At 37.0% G+C, this 15,026-nt stretch overlaps 1 long non-coding RNA gene across 1 annotated transcript in view; it reads left to right on the top strand.

Annotated features, from left to right (window-relative positions):
* LOC150077539 (uncharacterized) overlaps nt 1-14,743 on the top strand; it is a 60,535-nt gene extending 45,792 nt beyond the window's left edge. The window contains exon 3 of the long non-coding RNA XR_016547730.1: nt 14,691-14,743. This is a non-coding gene — a long non-coding RNA (uncharacterized LOC150077539). The remainder of the gene's footprint in view (nt 1-14,690) is intronic.
* Nucleotides 14,744-15,026: the final 283 nt, after the last annotated feature.

Genomic DNA, 15,026 nt, shown 5'->3' with positions numbered 1-15,026 from the left:
GATGGGTGAGAGGTGGCAAATGAAGTTTAACATGGACAAATGTAAAGTACATATTGGAAGCAGTAATCCTAGAGTAATGTATCAACTCTGCAGTACCACACTGACAGTGGTAGAGAATGAAGAGGACCTTGGGGGTAATTGTGCAGGCAGATATGAAGTTCTCTGAGCAGTGCAGATGGGCTGCAAGAGTAGCTCATGGTGTCTTGTTAATGATATACAGGAATTTTTCTAGCAGAGATAAGGAGCTGATTATCCCCTTGTACAAGGCAATGGGGAGACCACACCTTGAATACTGTATACAGGTCTGGAGGCCTCATATTAAGAAGAATGTAGAGCTGTTGGAACGAGTACAGAGAAGGGCAACAAGATTAGTGAATGGAACAAAGGGTTGCTCTTACGAATAAAGGCTTAAGTTTTGCAAATTACGGTGTATGAAGACTAGACACATGCGAGGCGATCTGATTGAGGTGTATAAAGCCTTGAATGATTTGAGCATGCTCAGTGCGAATGGGATTCTTCCTCTTGCTCAGAATAATCGCGTGAGAGGGCATAAATTCAAATTGAGGAAAGACGGTTGTAGAATAGATGTGCAGAAGTTTGCCTTTAGCTAGCGGATGGTCGATTGTTGGAACAAACTTCCATCTGTCATTGTAGAAGTTGATAGCTTAAATAGATTCAAGGCAGAACTTGACAAAATTTGGAGTGAGTGGATGGGTGAAATACGGGTTTTTTTTTGGTTGATGCTATGTAAGTTTGCTTTTTTGCACCTTGTGCCTTTGCTAATGCTAATCTGAGCTGAAAAGAGGATGAGAAAATGAGAAAGGAGTGGAAGCAAGTGCAGTAACAGTCAGAAAATACCTCTTCTAAAATGGACTTGTAGCCCATTGGCCTAAGAAGAAGCCCCTCCTCACACAAAAAATGAAAAAGACCTGATTAATTTGGTGCAAGGAGCATGTCAAATAGAAATAACTGACTTCCACTGCTCCTCCGAGCAGTGGAAGTCAGGTATTTTCTCAGATGAGAAGAAATTCAACCTGCATGGCTCTGATGGGAGACAAACAATTTGCTGTAGGCGTGGTGAAGAATACCATCCAGACTGTATGGGGTCTACAGTGAAATTCCCTACCAGCCAAATGATATGGGGTTGCCTTTTGTATCGTGGAGTAGGTCACCTGCAGTTTATAAAAGGTTCCATAAATGCCAATGGATACCTGGCTATATTGGAAGGCAAATTGCTGCCAACCATTACAGACCATTTCAACTTGCCAAGTATCTTCATCTTTCAGGAAAACTCTGTTCCTTGTCATCGAGTGAAAAGTGTAAGTAGGCACTTCTGTAGTTACTTTAGCTTCATTTCTGTATTAGAGGTTTGACAGTAACATTTGTTACAGTCAAACCTCTAATGCAGAAAATGGTTGGAAGAATGGTCCAATACAACTCTTAGCTGACCAGGAAACAGTTCTGACCTGAATCCTATAGAGAACTGTTGGCAGCGTGTGGAATCTGCAGTTGCCAGAAAGAAACCCAAGGCCCTTCAGGAAGCCATAATTCGTGTTTGGAACCACGAACTATCAGTTGATTATCTTCAGAAATTGATCCTGTCAATGCCTCAACAGTGTGCTGCTGTCATCAGGGCCAGAGGCGGTTCAATTAAATATTAGTTTGCACCTGGTGAACGTTTCATTTTGTTTTCCATTTAAAATGATAAACTGAAGCAAACTGAGTGCTTCTGATAACATTTCAGCCATAATTGTCATGTTTACTAAAACTGTATGAAGGTTGCAAATGCTCATTTTGGAATATTTTGAGAGCACCTATCAAATTTACTTATCTTTGCTTTAACTATTAATAAATATCTTTTGTTTATATTTCTATTTGTGATGCTAGTCATTAATGTAGCATAGCATCGCAAAAAAGGGTTAGAAATGTGAAATTCCTTGGTGATGCACTTTCTTTGAACACCAGTGTACATTCTACATAATTGAACAGAATCAGAGAGAGAGAGAGAGAGAGAGAGAGAGAGAGGGAGAGAGGATGAAAAAAAAAGCAAGCAAGCAAAGAACTTTAAAATCCAGTTATTTCATTTCATGCATAATTTATTGTTGCAGAGTATATTAAATGAATTAAATAGTTATCATTAATTTGGAAGAAAAGCCTAGGAAGAAATCTAAAATCTGTATACTTTCTAGACTGATGCATTGAAAAGAGCTCTGGAGGCATGGCTTACATAAAATGAATTACCAAATATGTTAGGAACAAGTAGGGTTAAAATGTTTATTTCCCTTTGGTTTGGATTTTGTACATAAATTTTTTGTCTGCCCCGGTATAATGTCTACAGAAAAGGCTGGAACATTCAGGTGTTTCAGTTGGCCATTATGAGGCTAGGCATGTAAAATATTTTTTTAACAGCAAAATATGTTAAGAAAAGACAAAGTGAATCTAGAAAGTGATTGATTAAGATATCTTGAAAAGTGTAATGTTGTATGTAGTGGGTCTGTCAACAGTGGCACCTTCGTAGCCAGGTGGGCAGGAGCAGCAGTGCGTAGCACATGCTTCTTGATTAGACCGGGGTTCGAGCCCGTGACTACCAAATACGGAGGATGCGGAAAGGTCAGAGAATGACCACCACATATCCCTGGAGCAATATGGCCTTAGTTGCTAATGCTCCTAAAAACCAAACAACAACAACAACAACAGCAACAACAACTGTCAACAGTGAAACAACTCATTACTTTCTTGCAGCAGTGTTGCAAGAAAGTAATAAATGTTTTAAATGTCACAGTGAGCTACCATTTTCAATGTCAACAGGTAAGCAAAGAGAAAGAGAGGGAAAAAAAGAAAGAATTGTAAATTATTTTGGCAGATGTGGAATTTGTAGAAAGAGTTGTGAATTTTATGTCAAAAAAATGCCAGCCATCAGGAAATTTCTTGCTGTTTTGCTTTGAAATAAGAGTTAAACTTGGATTTTGGATGCTAATATTATATTGAACAAGGTGTGGCTATTAAATAATGAGACTGCAGCCACTATTCACCAAGCGCTACCTGTGAAACAAAGGCACAACAGTTGATCTTGAACTTTCCCTAGTTGTCTTTCAAGTCACTTTCCAACATGCTCATTTGCTTTGCAGTGAGATAGGTTTTCATTACCTTGTGTTTTGCAGTTTGCCAAAAAAATGACAGACAAAAGAATCAACCTAAAATTTTTAACAAAACTAAAGAAAACATCAACTGAAAGTTGAGTTCTTACGTCAAGTTTATGGGCATGATACTCTGTCAAGGAATCATATGTTTAGCTGGCATAAAAGATTTTTAAATGATACTCTGTCAAGAGATTGTGTTTAGATAGCATACAGGATTTTTAGAAGGAAGAGAGAGAGAGAGAGAATGTGGAAGACAACGAATGACCAGACAATCTGGTATCCTTGGAAACTGACGGAAATGTGGACTGGGTAGGGACATTGATTAGAAGTGATAGCTATTTAAGCATTAGAATAGTTGCATCAGAACTCAATATGGACAAAGAAACAGTTCGACAAATTTTAATGAAAATTTAGGCATGAGAAAAGTGTGTGCCAAGATAGTGCCAAAAATTTTGAATGAAGATCAAAGAATGAGATGTTTTTAAAGAAAAAAAAATGAAGAAGATCCAGACTTTCTGAGTGCTGTAATTACTTGTGATGAAAGTCTGCCGTTCTTGTATGACTCAGAAACTAAAAGATAGTAAATGCGTTAGAAGGCAGAACCACACCAAAATAGCATGAATGTCAAAATCTTTCAAAATTGATATTAAAGGAATTATTATGGCATTGAGGTTCTGACAAGGCTGCATGAAAAAATTCAAAGGAAAAGAGACCTGAATTGTGGAAGGATGGTTGGATGTTCCATAAAGACAATGGTCCAGCACAAAGCCTGCTCTGTTCAGCAATTTCTGGCCAAAAAACAAACCTCATCTCGTTATTTAATTGCCACACCTAGTATTATATTATATGACAGCTTTCAAACAAATGGGCTTTTTGTGAATCTAAATTATTTTTATAAAAGCACTGATCTAAATTTTGATTGAATAGCAGGAAATAGCAAGCTGGAGAGCTACTTATCTTTGGGCAATTAAGAAATGTGTAACAGAGAGTTGCCCTGTTGTATATTTTGACAAATCTTATGTTCATTCATCACATATAAAAACTTATGATGGCAGTTGTCTGACAAGTGCAAAATTAAAATGCCTGCTGAAAAGGCATTTGACTTATCATGCAGGTGCATGCAGGTGGAAATGATGTCTTTATCAACAACACACATTTAATGTATAAATCAAATATAATGACTCAGGATTATCACTAAGTATGAACTTCAAAAATTTCAGCAGATGGGTAGGCAATGCTTCAGAGTGACAACTTTTGCTAAATTTACCATCCAGTTCTGTCATAATGAACAACAAAAGCTATCATGATGTGCAAATCAATGTAAAGCCTATTAATTCATCTCCAAAAGAAGATATCATAGAATGGTTATCAAAAAACAATGTATCACATGAATCGAACATTAGAAAATTGGAACTTTGGGATATCATTCAGTTGCATCAGAACTGAATGATACCCATATATTAAATAGATGAGATAGTTTCAGCGTGTGGGCATGTTGTTTTATTGATACCGTATCATGAATTAAATCCTGTTGAACTAGTGTTGGGTAATATTAAAGGATTCGTGGCTAAAAGTAGTACCAGTAACTGGTATTACTTTTTACCACAAATATACCCTGACACAATGGAACAATTGCTGCAATCATGGCTTTCGGAAAAGGGATTTCCCTAAAATGAACTGCAAATGTAATAAAAAGTAAGTTGAACTTTTTTTTGTTGGTATCGTTCTTGTTATAATCATCTGAAAATGAATAATCAGTTGTATGTGTAAACTAGCTATGCAACATTTAATTAATTTTCAGTATAAAATTTGTTTGCTGTTTCTCCTATCACTGCTATAGAATACCCCTAAAATTTCAATGTGGAATTGCCTCATGCCCTGGTGTGTAATTTTTTTTCAAAGTGGTCAAGCTATACATGCATTTCAATCTGATGGTGGAGAGACTTTCTACTCTCATTGAATGCCAAATACTTAGTACTAAGATATGTTCAACTTAGAGACAAATGCCATTTGCTGATAGAATAAAGTTCTATCAGCAAATGGCATGGCGCCTCCGTAGCCAGGTGGGAAGGAGCAGCAGTGTGTAGCACATGCTTCTTGATTAGACTGGGGTTCGAGCCTGTCACCACCAAATACGGAGGATGCAGAAAGGTCAGGGAATGACCACCGCATATTCCTGGAGCAATATGGCCTTAGTTGCTAATGCTCCTAAAAACCAAATAACGACAACAGCAAATGGCATTTGTCTCTAAGTTGAATATATTGGCATTTGTCTCTAAGTTCTATCAGCAAATGGTTTACCTTTGCTAATTAGAACAATTGGAAAATCTCTTTACCTTTGCTGGTAGAACTTTGTACTATCAGCAAAGGTAAAGAGATTATGAAAATCATGGAAAACCACAGGATTTTGATTGGCAAACTGCTTTCCTATTAAGCACTTTTTTTTCTCAATTGCCAGTCAACTACTTTAACCTATGATGTTAAAGCAATTGACATGCAGGTCTGTTAGGCCTGCATGTCAATTGCTTTGTCTGGTACACCCATATGTCATCTATCATCTGTTATTCCCACCGCCACTGTCAAAGTGTTGTTCAATATTATGATATATGATGATATATTTTATGATGCCAACTTGTGAATTGAAATGAACTTTGTTCTTTTTTTTTAATTTTTTTTTTCAGTTTGGCTTTTCTTCATTTCAAGCAAATAAAGTGTATGAATTTTGATCTATCTAGCATTTCCAGACTTTTCTTTATCTTACTCAGGCCTTTAAGAACATTGAAAACTTCTGTCAATCACCTTGCAGATGATTAATTTCAAAGTGCTACAAATCACAAAATGTTGTCTTTTCCAATAAGACATTTCGCACTTCTAGCTAGCATTAGTAGGAATTTCAGGGTGGTTTGACTTCTTTCCAAAGTGCAGCCTACAAACTTGTGTGTAGGAGCCTCCGTAGCCAGGTGAGCAGGAGCAGCAGTGCATAGCACACGCTTCTTGATTAGACCGGGGTTCGTGCCCGTGACCACCAAATATGGAGGATGTGGAAAGGTCAGGAAATGACCACCGCATATCCCCAGAGCAATATGGCCTTAGTTGCTAATGCTCCTAAAAACCAAATAACAAACAAACTTGTGTAGATTATGTCAGAAAACTGGGTCGGAAAGCTGCTAGCTTGGGGGGGGGATACAAGGACTAATAGATTAACAGTAGCCACTGGCAGAGGTGAAAGTGATTCTTGCACTGCTTCTATTGGAATGAGCAGAAGCCTGGAAAACAAGATGCAGGATATTTCAGAGACTGCTGGGAGTCATTGCGGTACAAGTAAATCTTATATCTGTGAGACGTGGTGTCACACAGATATAAGAAATGCAGAACTGGAATTTGGGGAGTACAACATCTACAGAAAGTATAGACAGGATAGGAAGGGAGGAGAGGTTATACTATTAGTTAAGAAATGCATAAAATCCAAGGAAGTGAAGCCAGTCAACATCGGTGGACAATGCAGTGTCGAGTCAGTTTGTTGTGACATAAGCATTGGGAGATCAAAATTGAGAGTAGGAGTGTGCTATAGGCCTAATGACTCTGATGAGTATAATAACAAATTTTACAGGGAAATAGGGTGGGCCAGTAAATCAGAGAGTCTTTTAATGGGGGATTTTAATTTCCTAGATAATGACTGGAATTTGTGGGTTGGTCACTCACACACTAGCAAGGCTTTTGTGGATTTATTGGATGATTGTTTTGTACATCAGTATGTTCGGGAGGCAAATAGAGGGAGTAATACTCTTGATTTGATTATCAATAGTGATTATTCATGCATTAAGAATCTGCAGATAGAGGAACCACTAAGTGGCAGTGATCACAGTGTGCTGAAGTGGGATTTACTCAAAGAGGTAACTACCATCAGGGGTAAAGGGAAGGGTTTTTGCTTTCGTAAAGATGGTCTGAGACAGTATTTAAATTCTATACAGCGGGACCAACTGATGATGCTACCAACAGCAAATTCAAAATGGGAAGCATTCAAAGAACTTATCTTGGAAGCTACTAGGCTTTACATACCAACTAAGAAATATTGTTCAAGGTTTAGGCCTAAATGGATGTCAGATGAACTAACGAGATATATGGCAGAGAAGAAAAATGCATGGGATACATATAAATTAATGGATGACATGAAAGCCTATGATTGATATATGCTGATCTGTAACCAAGTCACAAAGGAGATTAGGCAGGCAAAGGCAGATTATGAGAAATCGTTGACAAAGGATGCAAAGTAAAAAAAAAAAATAGTTCTTTACTTATTTAAACTCAAGAAGGAAAGGGATGAATCAGATTGGTCCACTTGATATCGATGGTTCAACTGTTGATGATCCTGCTCAGATAGCTAACAAACTAAATGAATATTTTGCATCGACATTCACACATGAGCAGATATTCAGTGAGGGGAATGCTAGAGGTGTATTCAACTATGACAGTAAGCTAGATAAATAACTGAGAGTAAAGTGGAGGAGAAATTGTTGAAGATAAACACAAGAAAGGCACCTGGGGTGGATTGGATCTATCCAGTTATATTAAAGGAGGCAGCAAAGGAAGTAAGCAAACCCTTAGCCATAATTATGAGAGCTTCCTTGGACTCAGGGGAGGTACCCATAGACTGCAGATGTGCAAATGTTACCCCAATTCACAAAGGAGGATCAAAGGCTGACACAAGTAATTATAGACCTGTGAGTTTAACTTCCGTACCAGGAAAATTAATGGAGGCACTGGTTAAAGAAGCACTGCAGGATCAACTAGACAAGACATCAGTTATAGCTCAGACACAGCATGGTTTTGTTAAGGGGAAGTCTTGCCTGACCAATTTGATTGGATACTATGATGCAGTCACAAAAGAACTGGATGCAGGGAATAACTTTGATATTATATACTTGGATCTTAGAAAGGCTTTTGATACTGTTGCAAATGGAAGACTGCTGCACAAATTGGAGCAGTGTGGCATTGGAGAGAAAAAGCTATGGATAAAGGAGTGGTTGAGGGGGAGAAGACAGAGTGGTAATCAATGGACAATGCTCATCGTGGACTAATGTTATTAGTGGAGTCCCTCAGGGTTCAGTGTTGGGTCCATTATTGTTTTCTGTATTTATAAATAATATTGATGATGGTATATCAGGCTTAATGTCCAAGTTTGCAGACGCTACGAAGGTTGGCAGGGTTGTGAAAGACGCTAATGAGAAAATGCTGCTGCAACAGGATCTAGAAAAGTTAAGCAGATGGGCTGAGAGGTGGCAACTGAAGTTTAACATTGGCAAATGTAAAGTACTACATATGGAAAACAGTAACCCCAGAGTAACGTATGAACTCTGTGGTACTACACTGACAGTGGTAGAGAATGAAAAGGACCTGGGGGTAATTGTGTAGGCAGATATGAAGTTTTCTGAGCAGTGCAGATGGGCTGCAATAATAGCTCATGGTGTCTTGTCAATTATATACAGGAATTTTTCTAGCAGGGATAAGGAGGTGATTATTCCCTTGTATAAGTCAATGGTGAGGCCACACCTTGAGTACTGTATACAGGTCTGGAGGCCTCATTTCAAGAAGGATGTAGAGCTGCTGGAACGAGTACAGAAAAGGGCAGCAAGATTAGTGAATGGAACAAAGGGTTGCTCTTATGAAGAAAGGCTTAAGTTTTGCAAATTACAGTGTCTGGAGACTAGACACCGGCGATATGATCTGATAGAGGTGTATAAAGCCTTGAATGGTTTGAGCATGCCCATTGCTGATGGGATTCTGCCTCTTGCTCAGAATAATCACCTCAGAGGGCATAAATTCAAATTGAGGAAAGAGAGATGTAGGTTAGATTTGCCTTTAGCCAGCGGGTAGTTGGTTGGTGGAGCAGACTTCCATCCCTTGTTGTGGAAGTTGATAGCCTAAATAAATTTAAGTCTCAGCTGGAGAGGTATTTCGAACAAACGGAGGGGTGAAGTGGAAGTTTTTTTTTTTTTTTTTTGCTGATGCTGCATAAGCTTGCTTTCTTGCATCATATGCCTCTACTAATGCTAATGCTAAGATGTACCCAACCAATGCTTTGTATCAATTCCTTACTGGTGAAGTGATACCCCTCTCTATTGGTGAAGTTTCTGTATGTATTGTGGGCAAAATCCCATGAGCTCTTCTGCCTGTATGACTGTATTTATTCAGTATTGCTGAATAAATTATACCAGATTGAAATGCTACTCTGAAGTCCTTTTCATTAATTTCAGTTTCTTTCCACTTTCTTACCTATGGAAGGTACCCTGGACTTCCCCATTTGGCATCACAACACAATTTTATTAATCAACCGGACAGGAAATGGGTGACTTTTTCCTCTTAATACTGGGCTGCATTTGCCCTACACAGAAAAGTATTAGAATTAGTGGAGGCATATGATACAAGAAAGCAAGCTTATACGGCATCAGCTGAAAAAAAAAAAAAAAAATACCCTTCCCATTTCACTCAACTATTCGTTTCAAACATTTGTCAAAGTTCTGACTTGAATTTATTGAAGCTCTCCACTTCTACAATGGCAGATGGAAGTTTGTTCCAGAAATCAACACCTGCTGGCTAAAGGCAAATAATTTAACCATATCTGTTCTACAACTGTCTTTCCTCAATTTCAGTTTATGTTCCCTCAGGCAATTAATCTAGGCACGAGGAAGAATCCCATCAGAATTGAGCTTGCTCAAACCATTCAAGGCTTTATACATCTCAATCAGATCAACTTGCAGGTTCCTAGTCTCCAGACACTGTAATTTTCAAAACTTAAGCCTTTCTTTATAAGAGCAACCATTTGTTCTATTCACTAACTTTGTTGCCCTTCTCTGTACTTGTTCCAGCAGCTTTACATCCTTCTTCAAATGAGGTCTCCAGACCTGTATACAGTATTCAAGGTGTAGCCTGACCATTGCCTTATACAAGGTGAAAACACCTTACCCTTGATATAAAAATTCCTGTATATCATTGACAAGACACCATTAGCTACTCTAGCAGACTATCTACTATGCTCAGAAAACTTTGTATCTGACTGCACAATTATCCCCAGGTCCTTTTAATTCTCTACAACCCTGAGTTTAGTACCACATAGTTGTACTGGGTGGGGTTACTGCTACCCATATGCAGTACTTTACTTTTGTCTGTGTTAAACTTCCGCTGCCACCTCTCAGCCCATCTGCTCAACGTTTCTAGATCTTGTTGCAGTAGTGTTCTATTATTAGTGTCATTAACAACCCTGCCAACCTTCATATCATCTGTAAACTTAACATTAAACCTGATATACTTTCATCAATACATTAATAAATACTGAAAACAACAATGGACCTAACACTAAACCCCGGGGGATTCCACTAATAACATTAGTCCACGAAGAACAGCAGTATATGATATCAACATTATTCTTTGCATCCAGTTCTTTTGTGGCCACATCATAGTATCCAATCAAATTGGTCAGAGAAGATTTCCACTTAACAAACCCATGCTGTGTCTGAAGTATAACTGAAGTTTTGTGTACATGATCCTGCAGTGCTTCTTTGACTAGTACCTCCATTAATTTCAGAAGTTAAACTAACAGGTTTGTAATTACTTGTGTCATCCTTTAATTCTCCTTTGTGAATTGGTGTCAAATTTGCACATCTCTAGTTTCCAGATTCCAGAAGCTTCCCTGAAATAGTTCCCTGATTCCAGAAGCTCTCATATGGCTAAGGGTTTGCTTACTTTGTTTGCTGCCTCCTTTAATATAACCAGATACATCCCATTCACCCCAGGTGCCTTTCTTATGTTTATTTTGAACAGTTTCTACTGCACTTAGCTCTCAGTTATTAAAAATCATTTAGCTCATTGCCAGAGTTTAATACACCACTGCCATTCCCCTCCCTCAATAACTTCTCATGTGTAAATGTAGATGCAAAATAATCATTCAGTTTGCTAGCTACCAGAGCAGGATCATCAACAGTTGAACCATCAATATCAAGTGGATCAATCTGATTCATCCCCTTCCTTCTGGTGTTTACATAAGTAAAGAACTCTTTACTGTTTTTCTTTGCATCCTTTGCCAAAGATTTTTTGTAATCTGCCTTTGCCTGCCTAACGTCCCTTGTGACTTGATTACAGACCAGCTTATATCTACCATAGGCTTCTGTGTCATCTGTTAATTTATATGTATCCCATGCATTTTTCTTCTCTGCCACATGTCTTGTTAGTTCATCTGACATACATTTACGCCTAAACCTTGAATAGTATATCTTAGTTGGTATGAAAAGCCTAGTAGCTTCCAAGATGAAATCTTTGAATGCTTCCCATTTAGAATTTACTTTTGGTAACATCATCATCATCATTGGTCCCACTGTTTAGAATTTAAAAACTGTCTCAGAACACTGTAGTCACCTTTACAGAAGCAAAAACCCTTCCTTTTATCCCTGATGGTAGTTACCACTTTGAGTAAATCCCACATCAGCACACTGTGATTACTGCCACCTAGTAGTTCCTTTATCTGCAGATTCTTAATACATGAAGAATCACTACTGATAATCAGATCAAGTGTATTACTCCCTCTAGGTGCCTTTCGAAAATGCTGACAATCATCCAATAAATCCACAAAAGCCTTACTAGTGTGTGAATGACCAACCCACTAGTTCCGTTCAGTATCTGGGAAATTAAAATCCCCCATTATAATTCAATATAATTTACTGGCCCACTCTATTTCTCTGTACTGTTGTTCATTATACTCATCCAAATCATTGGGCCTATAACACACTCCTACTCTCAATTTTGCTTTTCCCGTGTTTATGTCACACCAAACTGGCTCAACACTGCACTATCCACCCATATCAACTGGCTGCACTTTCTTAGATTTTATGTTTCTTAATTAATAATGTCAACCCTCCTCCTCCTCCTCCCTTCCTATCCTGTCTATCCTTTCTGTACATTTTGTACTCCCCAAATTCCAATTCTGCATTCCTCATATGTGTTTGACACCACGTTTCTGATATCTCTACAATATCTGCCCTTGATCTTTTGACCACCTCACTTCATCAAATTTATTTATCAAACTCCTAGCATTGGTCTACACACAAGTATACATGCACCTATTCTTATTCTTAGCTATCCTAACACTGCCCATGTATTTACTTCTTCCACGGACTTCCAGTCTCTGAAATCTCCCACACCTTGTGTTTCGGGCTGCTGCTCATTCCAATATTAGCAGTGCAAGAATCAGTTTCACATCTGTCAGTGGGCTACTGTTAATTTATTAGTCTGTGTATCCCCCAAGCTAGCAGTTTTCCGACCCACTTAACACTGCCTCGATAGCATAAGAAAATATTCTTTCACCCTTTCTATTTAAGTGTACTTCATCCTTGTAGAAGCAGTCTCTGCTGCTAACAAGAAAAGTAATAAAGTTTATAGGATTATATTTTAAAGCAGCAGTGCAATAATAATTTGCTTATCCACAATAAATTTTGATCTTGGGGATACTTTGGTTCTTCTCTTACTTTACCCTCAAGTTTTAAGTTACCTTAAGCAATAATTATACTGAGGTATGTGTGATCTTTAGTATTTTATTAATGTAATGTGGTGAAATTGAGTTAATTTCTCACATGTAATAACATAGCATTGTTATGGAGTGGGAAGCCAAGTGAGTGACCTTGAATTGGCTGTTTCTGACTTTTTGTGTGACTAGTTAAAATGGCAACAAAAAAAAAAAAAACCCAAGTTTTTTTGCTTCCATTATAACTAGTCGCACATCTGGTGAAGTAGAGAATTAAATTTATTGCTTGTGCTCATTGATATTTTGGTGTATATTGCTGAAGAGAAAAACTTACATTTAATAAAAATATGTCAAACATTTTTTCATCTGTATTTTCTATCTCGGCATTTTCTATCTCTTTTTGCTCTGAGCTTTCTAAAGTAATATTAAACTGGTTACCAGCTCATGCAAAAACTATATGACCAGTCACATAGCTATAATTTTCAAAGGCAGTTTGTGCTAAGTTATGAAATTTACTGAATAAGAGATAGTACTAAAAAAAAAAAAAAAAAGTTCAAAGTTATAAATAGGTAAAGCTATACGGCCTCAGAAATTATAAGATGTTTGCAGGAATATCTTACCCTTTCGTCATTTTTTTTTTGTGGCCATTATCTATGCAATTTAAATCTAAACTGCATGGATAACGCAATGGTCTTAATTCTCACAGCAAAAACAACTTGCTTTTTTAATGAGCCACCCTGGTATTGCACTTTTTTCAAAAGTACAGCCTCTCAAATGGTTAATTTGCTATTTGTTTAAAAGATGAGACACTTCTATGACAGCCTATTTCGGGACTAGAGATCACCAGCTATCAGATGAGGAACTAGTTCATCCTGAAAAGGCTGTCATAGCAGTCTCATCTTTTAAACAAATGACCAATTAACCTTTTGCTGAGACCATCTGTTTGAAATTAGTGCACTACTAGGACAATTTGTTTCCAAAGCAAGTTTGTTCTTTTGTGAGAATTAAGACCTTTGCATTATCTTACAAAAACAGATTAAAGGACAAGATAGTCCTGCAAGCATCTTATACAGACAGAAATATCAGTCTTTTTACATGGATTCTTAAATACAAATGCCATTGCTGATATGAGTGTCAGATTGCTTTCTTAATTTTTCTGGATTATAAAATGTTCATTTTTTTGATGTGCCAGATTTTTATTTATTTTTTATTTTTAACATTAAAGTAAAATTCTTTCAGCTGCATATTATAATAATAATAGGTAACAAAATATACTTTTCTAAATTAATTTCTCCTCTGGAATAGATAACTGGAGGCATACAGTTGTAGGAACTAGGTGACACATTAGGATATCAAGTTAATAAAAGTTAATAAATTCTTTATTTTATGTGTCTGTCAGACACTAATATTCTGTCATACCGCTTTATTTGGGGGAACAAAAACAAACAGGCATACTTTATGGCCAATTTCATAGCCATTTAACAACATAGTGATATTGGTTTTGTGCCTAGTAATAAAATTTATACTGTTTGCCTATAATTAAATGGAGTACTTCTACGAAAGAATTTGATTGGTTATTACTGATGAACAGCTTATATAATAAATTATTGTATAAAAGACCACAGTTATTTAAATTTCTTATGATAGATTTATTACTCAAATTAAGATATATGCTAGAGGAGAAATCTTATAAGTTTACTAAAAATTATAAGATTTCCCAACCTAACTTTATAAATTGCTGAACTTAAAATTTTACCCACAAAAATTCACAGATATTGGGCATTAGAGTTTACAAATTATTGTTTTACTCAAATTTGGAGTAGAACAATAGAACATTTCAGTAATTATTTTCCAATTTCAGTTCCCAAATTGCCATGCACAAAATTTTACTTCTAAATTCTGAGATTTTGTAAATTATTCTCATAGTTGCAATGCTGGGTTAGTGTTTTCAAATGGAGTGCACTTTTAAAGTATTTTGCAATTTACTTTTTACTTTTCATATTGTTTCATTTAATGTTTTGAAATAATTTTTTTTATAGCTGAGAAAAAGCATAGTCAAGAGAAACTCCTACCACCAGAAATTACTTTGCAGCCACATTTATTCAGTTCTCAGTTTCGTAAAAGTTCCTATAAAAGCAGTTTATTGCTCCCAAGGCTTCATCATATTGAGAGCAAGTTTCAGGAATTGATCACTGATGGAAACATAGAAGAAGTTAAGAAGTTTGTTGTGGTAGGAACAGTTAAAACCTGTTTTTAAATGTATTTTTAAAATTTCAATTTAATATCAATTTTTTGATTGCAGAAAGTGCACACACACACACACACACACACACACACACACACACACACACACACACACACACACACACACACAC

This window comes from Mastigoproctus giganteus, chromosome 12, assembly GCF_048544385.1.
Source record: "Mastigoproctus giganteus isolate SK-2022 chromosome 12, ASM4854438v1, whole genome shotgun sequence".
Classification (NCBI taxonomy): Eukaryota; Metazoa; Arthropoda; class Arachnida; order Uropygi; family Thelyphonidae; genus Mastigoproctus; species Mastigoproctus giganteus.
The sequence above is the reverse complement of the archived record's forward strand: the minus strand, read 5'-3'. Positions and strand labels throughout refer to the sequence as shown.